The following is an 18,970-nucleotide window of genomic DNA, read 5'->3' as shown; positions in this document are numbered from 1 at the left end:
ACCCATCCCATCCCGACACTGTCTGTTTAATCTCCTGCCATCTGGTAGGAGATTCAGAAACATCTCAGCCAAGACAGTAAGACTGAAGGACAGTTTCTTCCCAAGAGCTATTGTGCAGCTGAATAATGCAACACCCTGGCTTGCCAATGGCCTTTGAGTGTTATGGACTATCAAAGTCACTTGTTGGATGTAAATATGGATTAGTCTTTAATTAAACTGTACCACATGTATTGTAAGTATCTGTTTTGGATGGACTGGTGTAGCACCACAATCCCGTCTTGAACAATGACAATAAAGTTCTGTTCTATTCTATTCTGTAAATCCTTTCACCATTTGTTCCAGCTTCTTGGCACAGTTATTAGAGCAAGGTGGCCAAAAGTGAATGCAATAATCCAAATCAAACCTCACCAAGGTCTTGTACAACTGCAACAGGTTGTATATTGTGTACATTCTGATATTAAATGAAACTATTGAACTAGCCCAAATTCTGTACTGGGAAGATGGTGTCGAAGAAGCTTATGAGAGGAAAAAGACCAAGTACTCTGAACTGGCAACTGAAGCTGCCCAGAATGGTTGGAAGACCAAGATTTTCCCTGTAGAAGTGGGATGCAGGGGATTCGTTGCTACATCTACGACCAGTCTATTGAAGAAGGTGGGGGTGAGGGGTCACTCCCTCCAACAAGCAATCAAGTTCTTGTCAAATGCAGCAGAAGAAAGCAGCAATTGGATTTGGATTAAAAGGAAAGACAACAACTGGGCTGCAAGATGAAGACAGGGGGGTATGGAACTGAGGGGGGCTGTATCTGGGACGCCAGGTAGCACCGTTGAGCCCTCTGGAGACATCGTGGGCTTATCAACGAAACATCAAAGAAGGAGGGTGCCCACCTGATGACCCCGATGACGTACCTACGCTCCCTCCCTGTCACCACTCCAAACCCACTGCCAATATCGAGAGTGCCGACTTACCATAGGGATTGAAACATCAAGTCCTAGTAGCTCTACTTCTACTCTACTCAGTACCCTGACTGATGAATGCCAGCATATCAAGAGCTTCCTTCAGCATGTTATCTTACCTGTGACACCAGTCACACTGCAGGCATTTTCCCCCAGGCTGCTGCCAGAGAGGACCAATTAATGGACCCATGGTAAGAAATCAAACTCACCCTTAGGCAAGTAATTAGGCAAGAAATGGTCTATCAAGAGTGGGATGGGTGTGACTGTGTGTATACAGAGGTGTGTATGGGAGCAAGATCATAAAGTGATAGGCCAAAGGTTCAATGCTTTCATTTGATATCAGAGAATGTGTACAGTATACAGCTTGAAATCCTTACTCTTCTCAGACATCCAGGAAGCAAAAAGAAAAGCCCCAAAAAATGAATGGCAGAAAAAGCGATAGAATCCCAAAGCCCTCTCTCTTCCTCCCACACACAAGAGCAGCAAAAGCATCAACACTCTTCCCCCACCCCACACTCCCACTTGTTCCTGCAAAAGCATCAACCCCCCCCCCGCCCCGCCAACCACCATGCAAGCAATAGCAAAGCCCATGATCTAGACTCCATCAAGATCTACAGTCCATCTCAACATTTTGACATCTCAAACAGGTTGTCTTTCTCATTAGTGAGGGAGAGAGAGAGAGAGAGATACATCACTCCTTATAAATGGAAATCCCATTGTATAGGTCTCATATCTTCTTTGCCTCAGATGTCCATGTGCCACATGAACAAGGTAAATAATAAGTCATTTTGGAGAGACACCCGTATTTAATGGTCTGGTATTCAAGCTCTGCCATGATGGCTGGGGAATATAAACAGTTTTAAACTTATAATCTAAAATAAAACATTGGAATCAATGACAGTTACGATGAACACGCAGGATTGTTGTGAAAACACTCCTAGTTCATTAGCTTGTTGCGATCATTACCCAGCCGGATCTTTAAATGAATCTAAAACACAGCAATATTGTTGTAGCAACTACTTGAAACCCAACTAAAAGTCGCTGAGGGGCTAAGTGAGGGAATATGTGCTTCGAAATAACTGCATTCCAAGTCCAAAAAGAATGTTTTAATCCATTATTTCAAACCAACAATAAAATTATTTGATTGTTCCGTAATTCATGTTAATGTCAGGTTATTTATTTATTTACTTACTTAGATTATTGAAATACAGTGTGGACTAGGCCCTCCCGACCCTTCGAGCCGCACTACTCAGCAACCCCCCCCCCCCCGATTCAGCTGTAGCCTAATCACAGGACAATTTGCAATGACCAATTAACCTACCAACCGGAGCACCCAGAGGAAGCCCCATGCAGTCACCGGCAGAACATACAAACTCATTACAGGCAGCAGCGGGAATTGAACCCCGGTCTCTGGTACTGTAAAGTGTTTTGCTGACCACTACACTACTGTGCCATTCCTAACTAGTTAGCTAGTTACTGTCTGTTATGCCACTGGCAGAAGGGGCAGCAATGAAGGTTCTCCATCTCACTCTGTCCAAAACCAGTTTTAGTCTTGACCTTGGTGGTGTTCAGAGCTTCCTTCGTCATGCCAATAGCTTCCTCTCAGTTTTCACTGTTGTCAGTCATACAAATCCCAGGTGGAGACTCAGAAATTCCAGTGCATACGGTGAGAGGATTGTATAGGAGTGTATGCTGTAATGTACTGGAAACAGAGAACTCTAGAAGGGATGTATGTTTTATATTGATGTTCTTCATTAGATAGCTGGCTGGTGGTGTAGTGGCATCAGCGCCGGACTTTGAAGTGAAGGCTCCTGAGTTCAAATCCAGCCGGCTCCCTTGCACGCTTTCCATCCGTGCTGGGTTGAGTGTCGAGCTAGCAACTCTGCCTCGTGAAAATAAGAAAGCCTGCTAAAAATACACCGTCATGACAGCATCCCAATGACTCCACTCGGAGTTAAGGGCTTTCTCCTTCTTCTTCTTCATTAGATTGCACATCTGTGCACAGTGATACCTCATAAGTGACATTACTCTTATTTTCATACACTTTACTTCCAGTCCACATAATTGGAAGAGCATAATCTTCAGATTATAAAACATATTTGACTTACTGAAAGGTATAATAATATGCAGGGGTGGTGGGGTGGAGTTACATCTCTAGCAAAGGAGATGGAAGTCACTTCTTCCCTCCGCTAGCCTGCAGATCATCCTTGGGCAAGGTGTAGCATCTGCTTACTTAGCAACCCCACCACCCCGATCAGGGTCACATGATCATACCACATGGCATACAGCATGCCTTAACAATGAGTGATGGGGGCAAGTAGCACAGATACGAATAAGGAGAAGATAGATAAATGAGAGGGAGAAAGAAAAATGATGAACAAGAAACTGTAGATGCTGGAACCTGCAGCAACAATCAGCTGGTGGAACTCAGTGGGTTGAGCAGCATCTCAGGAGGAAAGGAATTGTATTGCTATTGGTTTATTATTGTCACATGTACCGAGACACATTGAAACACTTGCCTTGCATACTGTTCACACAGATCAAATCATTACATAGTGCATTGAGCTAGAATTAGGTAAAATAGTAACAATGAAGAACAGAGTGTAAAGGCTATAAAGAGTGCAGAGCAGGAAAACAATTAAGTGCAAGATCATAATGAAGTAGATTGTGAGGCCAGGAGTCTCTCTCATTGTACAAGAGGTCCTGCCAAGAGTCTGGGATAGAAGCTGTCCTTGAGCCTGGTAGTATGTAATTTCAGGCTTTTGTATCTTCAGGCCAATGGGAGAGGGGAGAAGAGAGAAGGCTCAAGGTGGCTGGGATCTTTGACAGCCAGCTGCTTTACTGAGGCAGTACAAAGTATAGACAGAGTCCATTGGGGACGTTGCTTCCTGTGTTGTGCTGTGCTGTGTCCACAACTCTGCAATTTCTTGCGGTCACACGCTGAACAGTTGTCGTACCGAGCTGTTAAGCATCCACACAGAATATTGACATTTTCAGCCTATACCCAGAGGATCTGCTGAGAGGATTAGTTGATGAAGGGTGGGACGAGGTTTGTGAAGAGTATAAGAGCACCATTTAAGAACCATTTGGATTGAAGGGCCTATTTCTGTCCTATCATTTCAATGTAATTTGCTTCCACTTCCTCCCCTTGATTGTGGTTCCACAGCTGCCAAGATTAAATTTGGCTCCACCTCACATCTCTGCCACCTCTGGCCTGATTTTCACCCTCAGGAAATGCCCCTCAGGGCCTGCAAGGCTTAGCATGTGCATCGGGAACATGAATTGACATTGATGTGCACATAATCTGTACAGCAGCAGCAGATGGGAGCAAAGTGATACCTCCTAACTCACACATTTTGCATCCCAACAGTGAAGCTCAGCTCCTCATCTTCCTGAGCCTCCCGCTTAAATGTGTCAAACTTCAGACGGACTCGAACACACACACACCCATCCAGAATAATGGACTTTTCCTGTTTTTCACTTAGCCAAGATGATATAAGGAATCTGATTTTGAAGTTTATGGTTAACAGAATAGAGAGACTGGTTTGTAAGGAACTATTTCAGCTGCTGTGGGAATCCAGAAGATATATTCCTAAAATTAGAGGTTCAATTAGGGAATATATCTTCAAATTCTAAGAGTCACCGAAATTTTCAGATCAGAAATTGATAGATTTTTGTTTGGCAAAGTCATAACTAAGACACATCAACAGGAGTAAGGTACAGGTTACGTGATCTAATTAAATAGCCACGTGGTGTTGAAGGGTTGAATGACCTACTCATGTCCTATGTTTTTATATACTGACTTTTCAACGGGGACAGCAAGTCCTCTCTGGCCTCTGTCTTAAAGGACACATTGCTTCAGAACAAATTCGACCTGCCTTCGGAACGGGATTGTCACTTGTTAGGATGGAAGAATTCAGGAGAATATTTTTTTTTAGCAATGCAAAATCCTCCTGGCTGCAAAGAGCGCCTGAATGTTAAAAGACAAAATACAAAGCAAAAGAGAGAGAGAGCAACTGTCTATTTAAATGGCAACGTGTAATCAGTGCTTTTTGTTAGTGCACAGTGTTTGGCAGTGATGGGAAGTCCAGTCAGAGCCGGGACAGTAATAGCCCTTCCTCATAACCTGAATGCTCCCTCCGATGTTAACATACTGTGAACTGAGCAGAAGTGACAAAAACAATCCATCACGTATGCATGAACACAAAGAAGAATTGAGAGGTTAACAGAAATTGATGACATCCCTGCCCGACTTTTACACTGATTCGGACGAGTATGCGATTGAAACAGACAGAGATTTATAGAGGGAGCCGGGACAGTGTTCCTTTTGATTGCCTTGATTTTTTTCTTAGCTGCTCTGCATATTTATTCCCCAGCCCATCACCACCTTGCAGGATTAGAATGCTGATTTGATTTTACATTCTACGAGCAGGCATTATGCAGGCATTTGCATGATGTGAAAAAAAAATCACTCTAACCGATTCCGATGCCGTCGATGAAATGAGCTCAAATGTAAGGTGCATAAGTGGAATCCTGTAATATTTTTTGAAATTCAGATTTTTTTATATGTCTCTTCATCACCACCACTACCACTACCACCCCCCTCCTCAACAATCCGTTGCATCTTAAAAGGAATTATTCCGTCTTTTAAATGAGAAAATGTGTTTTTGTCTTTGCCTCGAAGGGAAACAGCTGTATTGGGCTTTTATGAATTCATTTGAAGTAGGAACTTCCAGAGGAAGGAGAAAAAAAAAAAGCATCAACTAGCTTTTACTAAAGGTGTCACAATTACAAAAGACTCTTTGCAATTAATTTTGACAGCAAAATAATTATTATCCCTTAGCTATGATGGATATCTTTCATTTGCCAGCTTTTTATTGGCTGAGGAGTCATTTTGCAGGGGATGAGGGTAAGTGGCTGAGGTCAGGAATATCTCAAATTTCCTAACTTTCCTTTATAATCTCAATGTCTACTGCGGGTTGTGTGGGTCAATTCCAATAAGGATGGGACAGGAGTAGAACAAGAGCATCTTTTTTTTTTTGGAACTTACTGTCCATTTCTGAGCTGATAATCAGGTGTGGAGAGGAGAGACAGAAGCATAGAGTCAAATAAACTCAAAGATATTTCTGCTCTCTGAATCTCCTACCTCCTACCTCACCTGAACACTTCTTCAAAGGGAAGAAAAGAGTAAACTCCAGGCTTTTACTCAATGGTATTTAAACCCAGACCCTTCAAAAACCTAGTTCCAAGCAGTAATTGGAATGACCATTAGATATAGGAGCAGAATTAAGCCATTTGGCCCGTGGCGTCTACTCCACCATTTCAACATGGCTGATCCATTTTCCCTCTCAGCCTCAATCTCCTGCCTTCTCATCATAACCCTTCATGCATGACTAATCATGAACCTATCAACCTCTGCCTTACATATACCCAATGACTTGGCCTCCACAGCTGCCCATGGCAACTAATTCCACAGATTCACCATTCTCTGGCCAAAGAAATTCCTCCTTCTCTCTGTTCTAAAAGGATGCCCTTCTTTTGTGCAGCTGTGTCCTCTTAGACTAGCCCACCAGAGGAAAGATCCTCTCCACATCCACTCTATCAAGGCCTTTCAACATTCAATAGGTTTCAATGAAATTTTCCCTCATTCTTTTGAATTTCGGTGAGTAGAGGTTCAAAGCCATCAAACGCTCCTCATATGATAAGCCTTTCAATCTGGGAATCATTTTTGTGAACTTCCTTTGAAGCTCTCCAATGTCAGCATATCCTTTCTTAGATAAGGGGCCCAAAACTGCTCACAATATTCCAAGTGAGGCCTTACCAGTGCATTATAAAGCCTCAACATTACATCCTTGCTTTTATATTCTCATCCTCTTGAAATGAATGCTAACATCATAGTTCAGATTTATTGTTGAGGTTTGTTAGATTTATTAGACAATTATGAATTTGGATGAATTCTGTTTGTCTGAGGGTGAGCTAGTCAGGGCAAGTTTTCCCAAAGCCAACCCATTCCATTAGGTATATGGAATATTGAAAAACAAAGCAAGTTACTTCATAATGTCAGTGCCGGGTTGAATAGGAGATGTGCTTTCACTGGGCGGGTCTTACAAGAGTCTTGGTTCAGCCAGCAGGCTTCTGGACTGGCTTCACTCACCTTAGTGTTGAACTGGTTCCGTGGCTGTGGCCTGCAGGCATCGGACTTCTGGACTGGCTTCACTCACCTCAATGTTGAACCGGTTATAACCATATAACCATATAACAATCTCTGAGTAAAGAAGTTCCCCCTCATGTTACCCCTAAACTTTTGCCCTTTAACTCTCAACTCATGTCCTGTTGTTTGAATCTCCTACTCTCAATGGAAAAAGCCTATGCACGTCAACGCTATCTATCCCCCTCATAATTTTAAATACCTCTATTAAGTCCCCCCTCAACCTTCTAAGCTCCAAAGAATAAAGACCCAACTTGTTCAACCTTTCCCTGTAACTTAGGTGCTGAAATTCAGGTAACATTCTAGTAAATCTTCAGGTATCTTCAGGTGGCCTGCAGGTATCGGACTTCTGGACCGGTTTCACTCACCTCAGTGCTGAACTGATTTAATGGCTGTGGACCCACTTTCAGGAACTCTGCGATTCATGTACTGTGTATTATTTATTTACGTTCCTTGTGTCGATTCTATTATTTTCTTTGTTTTGTGACTGCATACAGGAAGATGAATCTCAAGCTTAGGTATGATTTACATACTTCGATAATAAATTTATTTTGAACTTTGAATGTTTGAACAAGTCCTTGGATGTGTGTGTATAAAAAAACTGTATAAGCACACGTGTACACACCTACACACGTATACTGATAGACAAAAATACACAGATGAAATCACCAATGAAAATGGACTGATACACCCTAGGACACACAAAGGAAGAGACATGGGACTAATGTGCAAACCAAACTTTACAAGCACACAAACACTCACACGCACCCCAGTCTACCAAAATACAACAACAGACATAAAAACACGGAAAGAAACAGAAAAAATACAAAGGCTCAAACCAAGAAATCACCTGTATAAAAAATTATAAATCACACCGATGCACGACAACAGCCACAAGTACACATGCATTTCAGATATGGGACCACTGATTGATTTATCGATCAGTGAGGAATGAACAAGTAGCCTTAATGTGAAGATGAAATCATAGAAATTAATCATGATCATCTAATGAAAGTGGCAAACAAAAATTGTTGGAACAAAGCTTCTTGCAATAACTCACCTGATGTCATTGAGAATCAAAGAAAGTCAAATGTTTTATCTGTTAACAAAAGGGTTAGGATCATGTGGGCACTTTAGTCTCATACAGAATGGATCAGAGTCAGGAGATAGCAACAGTGGAGTTCCAAGGAGATTTAGGATTTTATCACTAAAATATCTCGAGTGCACAAAATAATAATCAAATAGGCTAACAGAAACCTGGTATTTTTGCCTGTAAGGCAGGAAAGCAAAGATTAGGAGATAAGCTCCAACTACATAAAGCCCCTGATTGGACCATACACTGTGCTGTTTTTGAGCACCTTTCCTTGGGAAATGCACTGTAGACAAGGATAATAATAACCAGACTCCAAATACTAAATTACCAACAGTGGTTACCAAGATTGTATTCTCTGGAATTTGGCAGATGAAGAGGAAGCTTGAATCTGAATGAAGTGATAGAGTGGATGGAAAACTATTTTTCTATCCATTGTTGGGCAACTTTAGACAAGTGGACGAAGACTGAAGGTAGTGCCGGAATACAACTTGGGTATATATGTACCCACAGGGGTTCAGAGAAATTTGCAGCTCTTTTCTGTGATAGACTGGCCATTCAATATTATGGTATCAGACTTTATGGGAGGTCAGGAAAGAAATCACGGAGGCTACTGTAGAGATAATTGCTTCACCATTAGTCACTGGCAAAGTTCCCGAGAACTTCAGAGTGGCTAATTTTGCTCCATTGTTCAAACTTTCTTCAGGGTCTAGGCTCGAAATGTCGACTGTTTGTTCATTTCCATGGATGCTGCCTGACCTGCTGAGTTCCTCTAGCATTTTGTGTATGTTGCTTTGGATTTCCAGCGTCTGCAGAATTTCTTGTGCACAATGTGTCATTTGCATCAAATCGAATCAGCGAGGATTTTGCCAGGTGGCCTGACAGTATCGCCAAGTTTCCAGCACCAATGTCGCATCCCCACAGCTCACTAAACCTAACTGTACATCTTTGGTCTATGGGAGGTGACCGAGGAAAACTATGCCGCGGCTGGGGGAATGTACAAATTCCTTAAAGATAGCGGCAGGAATTTAGCCCAGAGTGTTGTAAAGAGTTGCGCTAACCACTCTATTACCATACCGCCTCCGATTATTGCATTCCTGACACCACATTAACGCACTTACTCAACTTAGAAGAGTTATTGTGCAGCATTTAGTGTCATAACTCTCCCATGGATGCTCCCAAGCTCGGTTGTGAAAAGAAAGGGCTGGGCATGGTGATGCACTGTCAATTACTCCAAAAGATTGGAAGTAGAGTAAATACTGAAACGTTTTTATTAACAGTAAATGATCCAACGTCCATGCTGAGTATCTGCCCTGGACTGAGGGCGGAACAGTGGCACAATCGCCTTTATTCAGAGGTCTGTGGGAGGAGCCACAGGAGCAGTCAGCAGAGGGGCGTGTCCAGGCAGGTAACCCAGTTACAACATATATATATGGTTTACCACACACGGTCTCACATAAAAACCCAGAGCTACAGAAAAGTAGGGGTGATGGGCTAAGAAAAAAAATTAGATTCATATTGGCATGTTAACATAGTTATAAATAGCAATCACAACTAACATCACTGGAATCAGACTATGCAGATCACATAAAGGTCATAAATCGTCCAGATTATTAAAGGTCCTGAGGGCATAAGGAGTCAAACAGTGTTGTAATAAACTTAATTATTATAAATGTCCTAGCAATTCCTGATGAAGTCCTACCAAAGCCAATGCACTTCCATCTCGGTTATGATGCACACTGTTCCAACAGACTTGAAAGAGTGCTTGCTGTTGCTCTGCAGTATTTCACAGTTAACTGTGGCCCCTTTATATTGAGCATTAGCATTTAATTCAGAATTAGAATCGGGTTTAATATTACGGACATGTGTCATGAAATTTGTTGTTTTGAGGCAGCTGTAAATTCCAATACATAATAATCAATAAATCTATAAATTAAAAGAAGAAATTTATAAATATACATAGAACTTAAATAAGTAGTGCAGATGGAGAGCAAAAAGGAAAAGTAATAGTGAGGCAGTGTTCTTGTGTTCATTGTTCACTCAGGAATTTGATGACAGAGTGGAAGAAGCTGTTCCTGAGACGTTGAGCGTGTGCCTTCAGGCTCTGGTACCTCCTCCTTGATGGTGGCAATAAGAAGAGGGCATATCCTGGGTGATGGGAGTCCTGGATGATGGATACAGAAGTTGTGACGCATCAACTTTTGAAGATGCCCTCAATGCTGGGAAGGCTGGGAGCCATGATGGAGCTGGCTGAATTTACAACTTTCTGTAGCTTTTTCTGACCCTGTTGCAGTGGCCCCTCCATATAGTTATTTCCACTCTCAAACAAAATTATATTTAGTGTCAGCTACCGATTTTCAATTAAATCTGTTCAACGTAAGCAATCAAAGAAAACCCCTGAAATGCGTATGAAAGACACAATAACGCTTGCTTGGTCTTTGATGTTATATCTCCATATGACTTGGTATTTCATTGATTTTCAGATTTAGATACATTTTTTTCTTGAATTTCAAGGTTAACAAATGCATCTCTTGTCATAAGTTGGAGCGTAGAAGGTTGAGGGGAGACTTGATAGAGGTGTTTAAAATTATGAGGGGGATTGATAGAGTTGACGTGGATAGGCTTTTTCCATTGAGAATGGGGGAGATTCAAACAAGAGGACATGAGTTGAGAGTTAAAGGGCAAAAGTTTAGGGGTAACATGAGGGGGAACTTCTTTACTCAGAGAGTGGTAGCTGTGTGGAACGAGCTTCCAGCAGAAGTGGTTGAGGCAGGTTCGATGTTGTCATTTAAAGTTAAATTGGATAGCTATATGGACAGGAAAGGAATGGAGGGATATGGGCCGAGTGCAGGTCGGTGGGACTAGGTGAGAGTAAGAGTTCGGCACGGACTAGAAGGGCCGAGATGGCCTGTTTCTGTGCTGTAATTGTTATATGGTTATATGGTTATATACGTTTCCTAATGCTCACTGATGCAACTTGCAGGAAAAGTAGGCAAATACAATGTTAGCATTTATTTTGAGAGGACTAGAGTATACTGTAAAAGCAAGGATGGAATGTTGAGTCTTTATAAGGCACTGGTGTGGCATCACTTGGAGAATTCTGAGCAGTTTTGGGCCCCTTATCATCTTAAAAAAGATATGCTGGCATTGGAAAGGATCCAGAGGAAGTTCATGAGAATGATCCCAGGATTGAAAGGATTAACATTTGGGCTCTGGGCCTGTATGATGAAGGGGGATCTTCTTGAAACCTACTGAATGTTGAAAAGCCTCAGTAGAGTGGATGTGGACAGGATGTTTCATATGGTGGGGAAATCTAAGAGCAGAGGACAAAGCCTCAGAATAGAGTGGCATCCATTTAGAATGGAAATGAGGAGCAAGAATGTAGTGAATCTGTGGAATTAGTTGCCACAGGCAACTGTGGAGGCCAAGTCATTGGGTATACTTATGGCAGATTTTGATAGATTCTTGATTGGTCAGGGCATGAAGGGATACGGGGAGAAGGCAGGAGATTGGGGCTGAGAGGGAAATGGATCAGCCATGATGAAATGGCAGAGCAGACTCAATGGGCCAAAGGGCCTAATTCTGCTCCTATATCTTATGGTTTAACTTCAGAACCCTGTATATAACCAGAGCAACATTAATGTAAAGGATCATTGGGAAAGGCACCAGGTCCACCCCCTGACCCCATCTCAAGCCTTCATGGGCAGTGTGGTTAGAGTCAGACTGAACTGCTTTATCAGCCATTCAGATGATGTGTGACATTGGGATCACTAAAAGAGTGGCATCAAGACTCAGAACATAATGTCATCCCCACATCTGTAGATGGAAGAATTTGTCATCAATTGTCTTCATGCCCATTGGTTGTTGCCAGGCAACTAGCAAATCGCACGGACTATTTGCAATGATAAATTAGTAGCATAGTTCCTATGACAACTGCCTTTGTTACTTAATTAGTTTGGTTCAAAATCTGAATTGGCTTAAGGGGAGCAAGCATGTTTTCTAAAAGGGGTGCAGTGGCACGCATTAACTTTCTCTCCTCCCGCCCCCTTCCTTTATGTTTTGGACAGCTTGTGCATATTCATGGCATGCTATTTTTCACATTTGCATATTGATTGATGGATCAGATCAGCGAATCAGGAGTTTGCAAGGCCCATCAATCACTGTCGGTTGTAGCTTGTTTGAACTGATTTGCTGCGCAGATCCATCGAGGCATGAGACAAAGATTTCGCACAGGGATGAATCACACAAGGTGGCCAAGGAGCATGGAGGAGCACGTAAGACATAGTGTCCTCTAAATGCAAAACTAGGTTCCTTACTAGGAATCGACAAAGTTGAAGACTACCAGGCTGGCCCATTGGAGTGAAGCATTGTTGTTCCAGTACTGGTCTTTAAATAGATAAGCATATTATGCATACTTGGAAACTTTGCATTTTAAAATATTTTCCTTCATTCATTCATTACATGCTGAGACGTATGACGTGGGTGATCATGGTCTTTGGCCATGATTGCTGTTGGCAAATTTTTCTACAGAAGTGGTTTGCCATTGCCTTCTTCTGGGCAGTGTCTTTACAAGATGGATGACCACTACCATTATCAGTACTCTTCAGAGATTATCTGCCTGGTGTCAGCGGTTGCATGACCAGGACTTGTGATATGCACCAGCTGTTCATGCACTACCCACTCCCATGGCTTCATGTGACCCCAATCAGGGGGCTAAGCAGGTGGTACACTTTGCCCAAGGGTGACCTGCGGGCTAGTGGAGGGAAGGACTCTCATTAAGGACCCTCACTACCCGGGATATGATCTCTTCTGCAGCACACACAGAATACTGGAGGAACTCAGCTGGTCAGCAGCATCTATAGAGATGAATAGACAGTCGACATTTCAGGCCAGGACCCTTCTACAGGACTGAGAAGGAAGGAGGAAGACACCAGAGTAAAAAGGTGGTGGGGGGAGGGGGAGGAGGCTCACTGGAAGGTGACAGGTGATGTCAGGTGGGTGGGAAAGGTCAAGGGCTAGAGAAGAAGGAATCTGATAGGAGAGGAGAGTGGACCATAGAGGAAGGGGAAGGAGGAGGGGACCCAGAGAGAAGTCATAGGCAGGTGACAAAAGGTAAAAAATAAAAGATCAGAGTGGGGAATAAAGAAAGATGGGGGAATTTTTTTACCAGGAGAAATTGATATTCATGTACAAATCCATGAACTATTCCTTGTTTACAATATATATTAACTTATTGTAACATATTTTATGTCTTGTACTGTACTGCTGCCACAAAACAACAAACTTCATGACATATGTCAAGAATAATAAACCTGATGCTGATTCTGATCCAGAAATTCAATTCATTCATGACTGTAACCTGAACCCAAGGTTACTTCAGGGCTCTTCAAACTAATGATATCTCTCACTTTTTACCTTCCATTTGCCTGTGATTTTTATTTAAATTTCTTTCTGATTCCAACTTTTCCTTGTCCTTGATGCATGGCAACGTTCAGAGATTAGTAATTGTGAGATCATTAGTGTAGGAAATAATTTGCAGGCATTTACCTGAACGTTCAAAGTTCTGTATGACTTAGAGCTAAGACAACCATAGGAACCCGACTAACACCCCCTTACATGTCTGGACAGAATACAAATAGTAACTTGTTATCTGATAGATCATCCACCTTCATCTTCAGCCTCACTTTATAGACTGCACCCTTTCATGCCTCTATGTCATGACCAAGCCTCCTCAGAATGTTCCTTTCTTAGTTCTTCCTAAGGTCTGATCTTGCTTTCCTCCACATTTTTCCTCCTCCCTAAAGAATCACTTTTGATGACCAGAGCTAAACATGAGATACAAGCTGAAATAGGTAAAGAACAATGTGGTTTTGTGAAAGACAAAGGTTCAAAAAATGTGATATTCATGTTAAGGATACTATCAGAACAAGCTATTCAAGTGCAAAAAGATTTGTTTGTTTGTTTTATCGACTACACAAAAGCATTTGATAAAGTGAAGCACAATAAGCTATTTGAAATATTACAGGAAACTCTAGATCTAGATTCGAAAGACCTCCGCCTAATCAGAAATCTGTACTGGGAACAAACTGCCGCTGTAAGAATGGATGGAGAAGTGAGTCAGTTTATGAAAATCAAGAGAGGCGTTAGACAAGGGTGTGTTTTCTCCCCTGATTTGTTTAATGTGTACAGAGAAACAATATTACAAAAAATAAGAGACATCTTGGGAATCAAAGTTGGCAATGAAAACATCAATAATTTCAGATATGCGGATGACACTGTGTTAATTGCAAGTACGGAGGAAGAACTATAAAACTTAATTGATACAATCGTTGAAGAAAGTACAAAAATGGGTCTATCTATCAATTGCAAAAAGACAAAATGTATGGTGATATCCAAAAAGAAGGAGAATCCTATCTGTGGGCTGAAAATAAACAGGGAAGACATAAAACAAATACAGACCTTTTGCTACTTAGGAAGCTGGGTGACATCAGATGACAGGTGTGACATGGACATCAAAAGAAGAATGGGGATGGCAAAAAACACCTTTATGAGAATGAAGAGTATACTGACCAACACTAAACGAGGTATGACAACCCGCCTCAGAGTACTGAAATGTTACGTTTATCCAGTTATGTTATATGGATCAGAATGTTGGACAATATCTAGTAACATGAGGAAACAAATTGAAGCAGCAGAGATGTGGTGCTTGAGGAGGATGCAAAGAATATCAAGGACAAAATGAATATCTAACAAGGATGTCATGAACAGAGCAAGCACAAAGAGAGAATTAATGTATGAGATCATGAAAAGGCAACGTAACTTCATTGGACATGTGATTAAGAAAGAGGAGTTAGAATGTATGGTAATTATAGGAAAGATTGAAGGGAAGAAAGCAAGAGGAAGACAAAGACAAATGATGATGAAGACAGCAGCCAGAGAACTGGAAATAAATACAAATGAATTGATCCACTTGACCCAAAACAGAAATGTCTGAGCCATGGCAGTCAAAGCTCAGTCTGGGCATGGCACCTGATGATGATGATGAAAGAATCACTGTATTACAGCCACGAGTTCTGTGGCATATTCCACCCCCTCCCCCCCACCGCCGCTGTCTTTCTATAACCCTTTGACATGCTGAATTTTGCAGTCCTGCAAACTACACAGATGGTAGTTTGGAGAGGCACGGTAGCATAGCGGTTAGAATAATGCTATTACGATGGCAGCTGTAAGATCAGGGTTTGATTGCTGCCAATCTCTGTAAGGACTGTGTACATGATCATATGGGTTTCCCCCGGGTGCTCCAGTTTTCTCCACAGTATAGCGTACGACTCAGTAGGGTATAATTGGGTGTCATGGGCTGGAAGGGCCTGCTAATGTGCTGTATCTCGTTATTTAAAAAAAATTAAATTAAAAAATAACAAGTAACTTTGATTGATAGTGCCTTTTCCTCATAAACTTTACAATTTTAGATCCAAGTTTATTCAACCTAAGACAATAGCTGTTTGGTGCAACTTGTCGTGCTGATGCTTCCCAGTTCCAGTGACTCAGTTTCAGTCTGACCTCAGTGTGGAGTTTGTGCGTTCTGCCTCTGAGTGTATGGGTTCCCTCTGAGTCTTCTGGCTTCCTCCCACACCTGAAGGCTTGGCATGATGCTATGCTACTTAGCTGTTAGAAATTGCCCCTCGTTGGCAAGTGATGGAAGTTATTCAGAAACTGGGGATAATAAATGATTCTACTACAGAGAGGCTCGAATGCATGCTCTAGGAACGGCTCCTCATTTTCCATCTTCCTGACAGTGCAACAAGAAGAGGGCATGTCCTGGGTGGTGGGTAGGTGGATGGGATAGAACATTGAACAAAGAACAGTACAGTACAAGGACAAGCCCTTCAGCCCACAATGTTGTCAAGCTAATGATGCCTAATCCTGTTAATAACTTTTTCCTGCACATATTCCATATCCTTCCATTCCCTGCACCTTCAAATGCCTAACTAAAAATCACTTAAGGACCCCTATTACATCTGTCTCCATCATCACCCCTGGCAGTGTATTCCAGGCAGCCACCCCACACTCTGTGTAGAAATAAAACTTATCCAATATCTTCTTCCTCTCTAAATGTATGAGAACTCCCTTCAGATCTACAAACTCTTTTTCTTTCCTTTCCAGTCTGACAAAGCACCTCCGACCTGAAAAACTGATTCTGTTCCCTTCCCAAAGATGAGGCTCAACCTGCTGGGGATTTCTAGCATTTGAAGATTTAGTTTCAGATAGCTAAAGAGAATTTGTGTAGGTGGTTCAATGAAGCAGTGGAGATACGTCCCTACCAAAGGAGATGTAAGGTGCTCCTTCCCTCCGCTAGCCTGCAGGTCACCCTTGGGCAAGGTGTAGCACCTGCTTAGCCTCCCCGATCAGGGTCATGTGGAGCCATGGGAGCAGGTGGTGAATGGTTGTTTGCGTACCTGGTGCAGATCACAAGTCCTGGTTATGCGACCACTGACACCAGGCAGACAATCTTTGAAGAGTATTGATGATGACTGAGGTCACCCTTCTTGTAAAGGCACTGCCCAGAAGAAGGCAATGGCAAACCACTTCTGTAGAAAAATTTCCTAAGAACAATCTTGCCCATGAGACCATGATTGTCTCTGTCATATGACACAGTACAAAATGACGATGATGAGTGTAAATGTGTCCTCGATGGTTGGCACAATCTCGGTGGGCCAAAAGTCCTGTTTATGTGCCATGTGGCTGTGTGGTCTCTAATACCATGGGTTGTCTCGGAATGTTCAAAAAGCTCCCATTTCACAAAACTTGGTATGGATGGAAAACATTCCCTCCCAACAAGCAACCATCACCCCACCATCTCTTCTAACATGAGACAGTGTGGGGAGGAGGGGATCAAGGTCTAGTCATAGTTACGTTGACTCTTTCAAAGGCATCACTTGTGTGACAGAGAGAGATAGCAGAGTAGGAGAAGCATAGTTACTGCAACTCTGAGAAAGTGACGGTAGCTGTCATGCACTTTGCTGCAAAGATTGACGCCCCTAAAGAACAAAGCAGTGTCAAAGGCCAAGAGAAGGAATTGCTCAGACCAACCCTTGGCAGTCCTGTAGCTGTGGACAAGGCGAGGTGTCCTCGTGTTGGAGAAAAACTTAACAAGGTGGACTTGTGGAAATCACACTTTTTTTTCTGCAGCCACTATTAGAGATGCCTCCAGAGGAGGTGTGAAGGATTATATTATGAAATATGGGGTAGTTCCTTCTCACCGAACTGAGGCATTTTTACTCTTCTTTTGTGTGATTTTTGGCACAATATTCACATAATACTTAAACTCAAGTGGAAACTTGCCAACTCAGCAGTGATCTTACTGACACCCCTGTTAATAAGACATGGACAAGACCACAAAATTACTTTAACCTAACAGCTCGACTGACGCAACACCTTTAAATCCATCAAAGTACAAATTATCACGACTGAGGTAACATGCTATTGGAGAAAAAAAAATGGATTCCTTGGAAATGAAAAATACCATTACCTCACATGGCTCCAACAAGCTAATATTGCTGCTATTCATCTTCAGGGTATTTTCACTGCTGAGGCTGCACCTCTTGCCCATTATAAGATGTCATAAGACAGTAGTGATGGGCTATTTATGTACTGTATAGCTAGGGTGCCTAAGACTTTTGCACAGTACCGTAATTGTTAACATGAAGTGGAGAGCAAGTTTGTTAATCTGGTGGGAGCAAAGGATTCTGGGAATGGTGAAGAGGTGTGGAACGGGTGGCAAAGAAGTAGTGACGGGGCAGGGGGTGGTGTGGGTACAGACATACCCAGATCTGAGACACTAGGCAGGGTCATCTGATTCTAAACAATTGCTTTATTGATGATTACAGAATGTCTCTCTTTTGCTTCCTTCCCCTCCCTCTCCCTTTCCCTTTTCCTGACCTTGTACAAGGCACTGGTGAGGCCAAATTTGGAGTATTGTGTACAGTTTTGGTCACTGAATTATAGGAAAGATGTCAACAAAATAGAGAGAGTACAGAGAAGGTTTACTAGAATGTTACCTGGGTTTCATCACCTAAATTACAGAGAAAGGTTGAACAAGTTGGGTCTTCATTCTTTGGAGCGTAGAAGGTTGAGGGGGACTTGATAGAGGTATTTAAAATTATGAGGGGGATAGATAGACTTGACATGGATAGGCTTTTTCCATTGAGAGTGAGGGAGATTCAAACAAGAGGCATGAGTTGAGAGTTAAAGGGCAAAAGTTTAGGGATAACATGAAGGGGAATTGCTTTACTCAGAGAGTGGTAGCTGTGTGGAACGAACTTCAAGCAGAAGTGGTTGAGGCAGGTTCGATGTTGTCGTTTTAAGTTAAGTCGGACAGCTATATGGACAGGAAAGGAATGGAGGGTTATGGGCTGAGTGCATGTCGGTGGGACTAGGTGAGAGTAAGCGTTTGGCATGGTCTAGAAGGGCCGAGATGGCCTGTTTCCGTGCTGTAATTGTTATTTGGTTATATGGTTATATGATTCCCCTCTCCCTGCCCCCTTCCTACTCTCAGTCCCCAATAGAGATGCACATCAGAATCAAGTTGATCATCACACACAGATGGCATGAAATTTGTCATATTTTTGCGGTAGTGGTACAGTGCAATGCATAAAATTATTACAGTACTGTGCAAAAGTCTTAGGCACCCTAGCTACATATGTATATGTGCCTAAGAC

This window comes from Mobula birostris, chromosome 1 (assembly GCF_030028105.1).
Source record: "Mobula birostris isolate sMobBir1 chromosome 1, sMobBir1.hap1, whole genome shotgun sequence".
NCBI classification, from domain to species: Eukaryota; Metazoa; Chordata; class Chondrichthyes; order Myliobatiformes; family Myliobatidae; genus Mobula; species Mobula birostris.
Note: the sequence above shows the minus strand (reverse complement) of the source record.